The sequence below is a fragment of the Enhydra lutris genome, unplaced genomic scaffold, assembly GCF_002288905.1.
Source record: "Enhydra lutris kenyoni isolate GAN:26980312 unplaced genomic scaffold, ASM228890v2 scaffoldscaffold6, whole genome shotgun sequence".
NCBI classification, from domain to species: Eukaryota; Metazoa; Chordata; class Mammalia; order Carnivora; family Mustelidae; genus Enhydra; species Enhydra lutris.
In genome coordinates, this window is record NW_019154090.1 from 6,341,435 (window position 1) to 6,347,870 (window position 6,436).

A 6,436-nucleotide genomic window follows, 5' to 3' on the forward strand; every position below is an offset into this window, starting at 1 on the left:
TCTGTTACAAAGAAGAAAGGAGAATGGGTTTGGGCCAAGCACTATACCATCCCAGCTGTGGCGACACAGACGCTGGAGTGGGTACCTGCTGAACGGGGTTGTTTTGCGTGAAGATTTCCAGCATAAATAAATATTTGATTCCAATACTAAGCCCCTCTCTCTTGGCTTTGAAAAATGCAAAGTGGAGCACGGGAAAGCAAATCCTGTTACCGCATGCCCACTCCAACCTCTAATGGAGACCCTTGTGTGCACGGAGCATTTGGTGGTTCGAACTGTGGGCTAACAACCAGCAGAACGGAATTGGTAGCCCCTGGAAGGGCCTTTGCACCAGTAATGACCCTTGTGGGCCATTAATCTGCAAGAGCTGCCCTGTCTCTAGGTCACTGCTTTACAAACTGAATATCAATAAAGGCTTCCAGGGGCATGTTAATTATTTCTGTGGATGGAACCATTGCAGTTGGTCTGTGAAAGTAACTGTTTGATGAGAAAATGCACCGGTTTAGTGAGTCTGTGAGAACACACTTCCCTAAGCTGGAAGGGTTGCTTGTGCTTCTCTCTGTGATATCACTAAGGGGCTTCAGAGAGGTGGTGGTGGTGGGGCACGCGTGTCCCCTGGTGGTATTGTGTGGCTCTTTCCCAGAGTCTGCCTGGGAGTTTTATCATTATTTGTTTTCTCTGCTGTATGTTAGAGGCTCAGAAGATTTTTTCATAAGATGAGAAAATGATGCTAATGGGAGTATCAAAAGCCGGTACCAAGATTGGGCATCCTCGGTGCTTTGCATAAATTAATTTATTCTTCATGGTAATCCCAAGAGATTAATGCTTTTGTTAATGTTTTTGTCTGTTTCATATCTGTGTGCACTTGATTTAAGAGAAATTGTATAACTTGTACAGCTTGTTCAGGCGGGCAAATGTTGGGGGATGGGGCTGAGAGTCAAATGTAAGTCTGTGTGACCCCAGGGTCTCAGCTCTTAAATCGTGTTACAGTGGCTCTCAGGGTCACAGAGAGCCTGAAGTTCTTCCTCCCTCCCTCCCTCCCTTTCTCTGCTTCCTCCATACCTTTCCTCTTTCCCCCCTTGTCTTTAACTGTAGAAACAATGAAAACAGGCACTTGACTTTCTGAGTCCAGGTCCTTGGATTCCTAGTCCATTCAGTCCTTGTTCGCTTAGTGCATGCCCCGTACTGGGTGCTGGTGGTGCTTCGGTGAGCGGGACCAATATAGTCCCAGTTATTACAGAGCAGCTGTGTCACTGTGCCTTCCATTTCTTTGTATAGCCTTGTACCAAGAACCATTCCATGTCACTATGCTGTTTTCACAATTGTCATTTTTAATGTCCTCATAATATTCTATCGTATCGATGTGCCGTAATACATCCAACATGACACTGCTGTGGTGCAATGAGGTCGTCTCCAGTTATTGGCTGTTATAGATAACGAGCATCTTTGATACTTTCTAAAAAGTAACATGAATGCAGATGACCTCGCAAGGAATATCTTTGTGCCTATAGTTTTGTTCTTTTGTTAATTTTTCTTAAGGAAAATTCACTGGAGTTCAATTACTGGGCAAGAGGGAAAGTACGTTTCTATGATTCTGCAGAAGTGTTCATAATTAAGCATTACTGTGTGCAGACCCCAGGAGACGCTTTACACATACTATCTCACATGATCTTCGCAACAAACTGGAAAGACAGGTCAGATCAGGTGAGGATCTTTCCTTTCCAGATGATGCAACTGAGTCACAGAGGGTAGAGTCAGTGTTCTGTGGTCGTGACCTGTGAGTGGAGGAGGGATCTAAGTGGAGAGTCACAAGGGCTGTAGTCCACGTGCTAGACACAGTATCCAATCAGTTTCCACTTGTAAGAGCTGCTCCCTCATCTTTCCTCATGAGCCAAGGAGGAATCTTCCCAAAACTCCAAAGTGAGAAGTGAAGCAGAACGTCTGTCTGCCTTGTAGTTTTTTCTGACAGTGCGTTAAGCCGGTCCTATGCCTGTGGTTGAACCCGTGTAAGCCTCATAGGAGTTCATCTGTGGATGGAGGTTGTAAACAGCCAACAAATGGTAATCACCCCTCCTGGTCATCACCCTCATCATCATGATGTGCTGTGACAGTTAGGTTCAGGCTCTTCTAAACAGATTCCCATGTCTTACTTGGGTCTTTTCATTGAACCTTGGGAACCAGGTGCTTTGGGAACAGGTTGAAGGAGTTAGCCAAGGGTCACATGTTTGTCAAGATGGATTTTTTCCCTCCTTCTGCCCTTCCCTCTGTCCCTCCCTTTCTTTCTGAATGCTTTCTAGGATCACACACTATTCTAAGCACTTTTACATGTACTAAAATCTTTTATTTCTCCCAACAACCTTGGAAGGTAGGTACTGTTGTAACCTCCATTTTGTGGACAAGAAAACAAGGGTTCAGAGCAATTAGATCTGGGCAGAGGCACATTTACCCCAAAGCTACCAAAGCTCAAACATCCAGGCCCTTCTCTTGCCTAAGCCGCTGGGATTCTGAGTTCATGGGACGTTCTAGGGAGAAGGAGAAGCGGTGGTACAACCGGGAAGCATTTCTGTGTAGTAGTTCTGATGTTGTCAAAGAGATCTTAGAAGAAAGGGTAGTGAATCTCCAAGTCTCCAGAAAATTGTTGTGATTATTTTTCTCAATCAAGATTGAGTATTCCCTTTCATCTCCAGTTTTGTATTTGCCATTTTTTTTCCATGAAAAGGGACCCCAGTTGAATACATTTTCCACAAGATCTGTATCCTCTCCCAGAGTCTGGTTACGTCTAACTGGCATAACCAGCCTCATTCACCTCACCTGTAAAATGGGCTAAACACAGGACCTTGTCCCGGGCTACCACAAACATGAAATAAGATGGTACCTGGAAAGTGTTTAGGAGATGGTAGGCATCGAAGAATGGTTGTTGTCACTACTTGTTCACAGTTTTTTAAGTGTCCACATCTGGTCAAGCTCGGCCGAGTTGCAAGGAAGATCTTCCCGGGGTTCTGGACATTATCACTTTGAGCTAAGAAAAAAAAGTACTTTAATTAATTAATATATTTGACCATTGACTCATTACATATTCGCTGAGCATCTTACGTGCCGGACACGCGGCTGTGTCTGGGGCTGACGTCGTAAGCACAGCGTCCTTGCACAGACATCAGAGTGCTCTGATTTGGAGGAGGGTGACACGCTCTGACTCATTCGGCTGAATCGTATTGATGTGTTGCTGGGGGTTGGGTGTGGTGACTCCAGACAGCCCTGGGTGATTAACTTTCGGGACCATCTGGGGCCAAGGGGACACTTTGAGTTATTCAGAATATCTCTGACCAACATGTAAGTTTACTTTTGACCAGATGAACGAGCAAGCATGAGTGTGACACGGCGACAGCAGAAAATGTGTTGAGTATTAACTCTATGGTAAAAGCTGCCAGTATACTATCGGGGGAGAGCCAAGCTCCTGTTTCTCTTGCCTGTTAGAAGAAATGCTCCTGGAAACGCAGCCCTGTGAAAATGCGCGGGCCCCGCCAGCAGGTGTGGAGTCTAATGGCTGCACTGGTGTGGGGCAGACTTGTCCCAGCACCTCTGATCTCTCAGGGGGGATTTCTGAAGAGCCCATTTTTATTTTATTGTTTATGTTACTGGCATAAGGGTCTCAAACTCCGAACAGAATATGCTTTGCACTTCAAAAATCTACAAGCTTGAAAGTATCTACCACAGCAAAACAGTAAAATTTAGGGCTTTTTGTTTTGTTTTGTTTTGTTTTTGATTTCTCTTCTCAGCAACAATTTGGGGAATAGGGACAGGGAGTCCCACGAGCTGTTTGGCTAGATTTCAACTTTTATCCCTGAGTAGGGAAGGCCGGGTGAGCAATGCTGTGTTCCAGTCACCTCTGGTTCCTGGTGCCTGGTCATGTAACCGCAGCTTACATTAGCTTGTATGTCTGTGGAATCGAGTTTCATCTAAGTGGGCTTTCGAAGTGGTGCTGATGGTGTGCTCCCCTACCTTGAATTACAGAAGTGGCCCCACAGAGGTCAAGGTCACTCTTTGGGTAGTACTTTAAAGACTGACTAACACTGGATGTGAAGAAAAAAATATAACTACATTTGAGACTTTTTCTTTTAAAGATTTATTTTAGAGAGAGAGAGGAGGGGAAGGAGCAGAGGGAGAGAATCTTAAGCAGACTCCCTGCTGAGCATGGACACCCCCACCCCCAGTACGGGGCTCAATCTCATGACCCATGAGATCATGACCTGAGCCTAAACCAAGAGTCAGATGGTTAACTGACTGAGCTACCCAGGCATCCCAAGATTTTTCTAGGATAAGATTTGAAATGTCATTAAAAGATCCGACTCGAGAATCCCACAGGCTAAGGGCTATGTGCTGGATCCGACATGCGCAGCCACGTGGCTCGAGTCTTTGCTTCTCCTTTGTACAGAGTTGTGGTAATGATCAGATTAGATAGAAAGAGCTTGAAACAGCGGGGGACATAGAGGAAGACTGAAAGATTTAACATTCAGTGAATAAATGATAAAAAATGAAAGAAGGAATGAATGAAGGAAGAAAAGTAATCTCTGGATGCTTTTCACCAAATCGTATGGAGCAGACTAGAACTGAATTATATTTAGTAACTTGTGCATCAGTGTTGGCTACAACATGAAAACATGGAGCCCTGTGTTCAAAAATTATTAAGAATTTCTGAATGGTGACAGGTGAGCATTGAGCCAAGCTTAGGGCCCTTCTGAATGCAGCGCCCTAACGGATGCTGGGTCCTGGGTGACGTGTGGGCCACATGCCAGTGAAGCCAGCTCTTGCTTCCTGTTCCAGAAGTAGGATTCATTGGTTCCTGCATTCTACCAATGGTTCCTAACGTCCTTTGTAGTCTGTGTAAAGATCCCGCCCCCGCCCTCAAAGGCAACAGGTTATAATTAAAATCTTTGAAATGCCTAGTTTTCTGTTTTCATGTTAGATCTCTTCCAAAAAATAAGTTTATGTTTTTTTAAAAAATCTCCATCGCTGACATAGTTGGAAGAGAAAAAAAAAATTCACAATGTTATGAATTCCTGTATTTTCTTTTCATTTTCCCCATATTACATAGTTTGGAAATGATTTCTGGTTTTCTTCCTAAACAGTGCATTATGTGCCTCGCAGAGGAAGGAACAGCAGCCTGTGTTTATTGGAGGTCTAGCACGCTTATTATAAGTTTCGTGAATCCACAGCCCCTGAAATAGGAGAGCTAAGGAGATCTAATAACAAGAGGTTAAATTGGGACAGATGCTAACTCTTCATTCCCCTAATGACCATTTTCCCAGTGTGAGTTGCTACCGTTTCAAAAGAACAAGGACATTATTTTTTCCTGCTTTTTCTAGGAGCCCGACCTGGAGCAAGGTTATTTCAGCAGGTTAAGGCTGGTGCTACAAAGCCAAGGTCATGAGCTGGATCCCTATGTGGGATCCAGATAATTAGTTAGTTAGTTAGATAGTTAGTTAACCTGCAGAGAAAACCCAGACCACGTCTGTCACCCTGGGCTGCCAGTTCACAGTTCGTGACTCAGGGCACATGTTGGGCACGTGGATGAATAGCAAACCAGTTGGGCTTGCAGGGGCAGCAGACCTGCGGGATGATGCCGTAGCCTTTCTTCCCTGAGCCTTTGGCAGACGTCACTGACTGACTCGACGGTCTTTCCTTCTGAGTTCAGACAGAACTCCAGAATCCTTCTCAACCCAGTGTTCTAGATCGGGGGGTCAGCAAATTGACCTGCGAGGCTAACTCTAGCCCAGTGCCTATTTTTATAGATAAAGTTTTATTGGAACACAGCCACATTCTTTGGTTTATATATTGTCTATGGCCGCTTTTGTACTGCAAAGGCAGGGTTGACCACAAAACCAAAATAGATGCTCTCCAGGTGTTCACAAAACAAATTTGCCGACCCCTGGTCTCGGTGATCCCTGAATCAGGAAGAGTTGGTGCATATCTATTTGTTATTCCTGGAGTTTTGGGAGGGGTCACTCACATTACAAACTGATTCTTCCTTTTTAGAGAAGTGTTTTACCCCACAGAAAGGAATTCCCTTAGTACGTTTTCCGTCCATTTAGAAATAATTAACTATGTGTTCTTGGTTTTTTAAAAATTTTATTTATTTGTTTGTTTGTTATTTTTATTTTTCACAGCAACAGTAGAGTGAGAGGTTGGGAACCTTCAGGCCAGTATTTAAAGAACTATGATTTCTAAGAGATATGAAAGATCTTCGAAGTTTTACTGTGAGGTGTACTAATGGCCAAGTTACTCATGCTCAGTTTTGATTAAGGAAAGGGAATGTGTGTGGGCTGTGCCCTGCTGAAGAAGAATTAATTTCTCCATTTTGTGTCAAAAGGACACAACATTTGGATTTTGCCCCATTCTTCTCATGGTCCTTTCCTACGCTCCTTAGAAAACCTACAGCTCC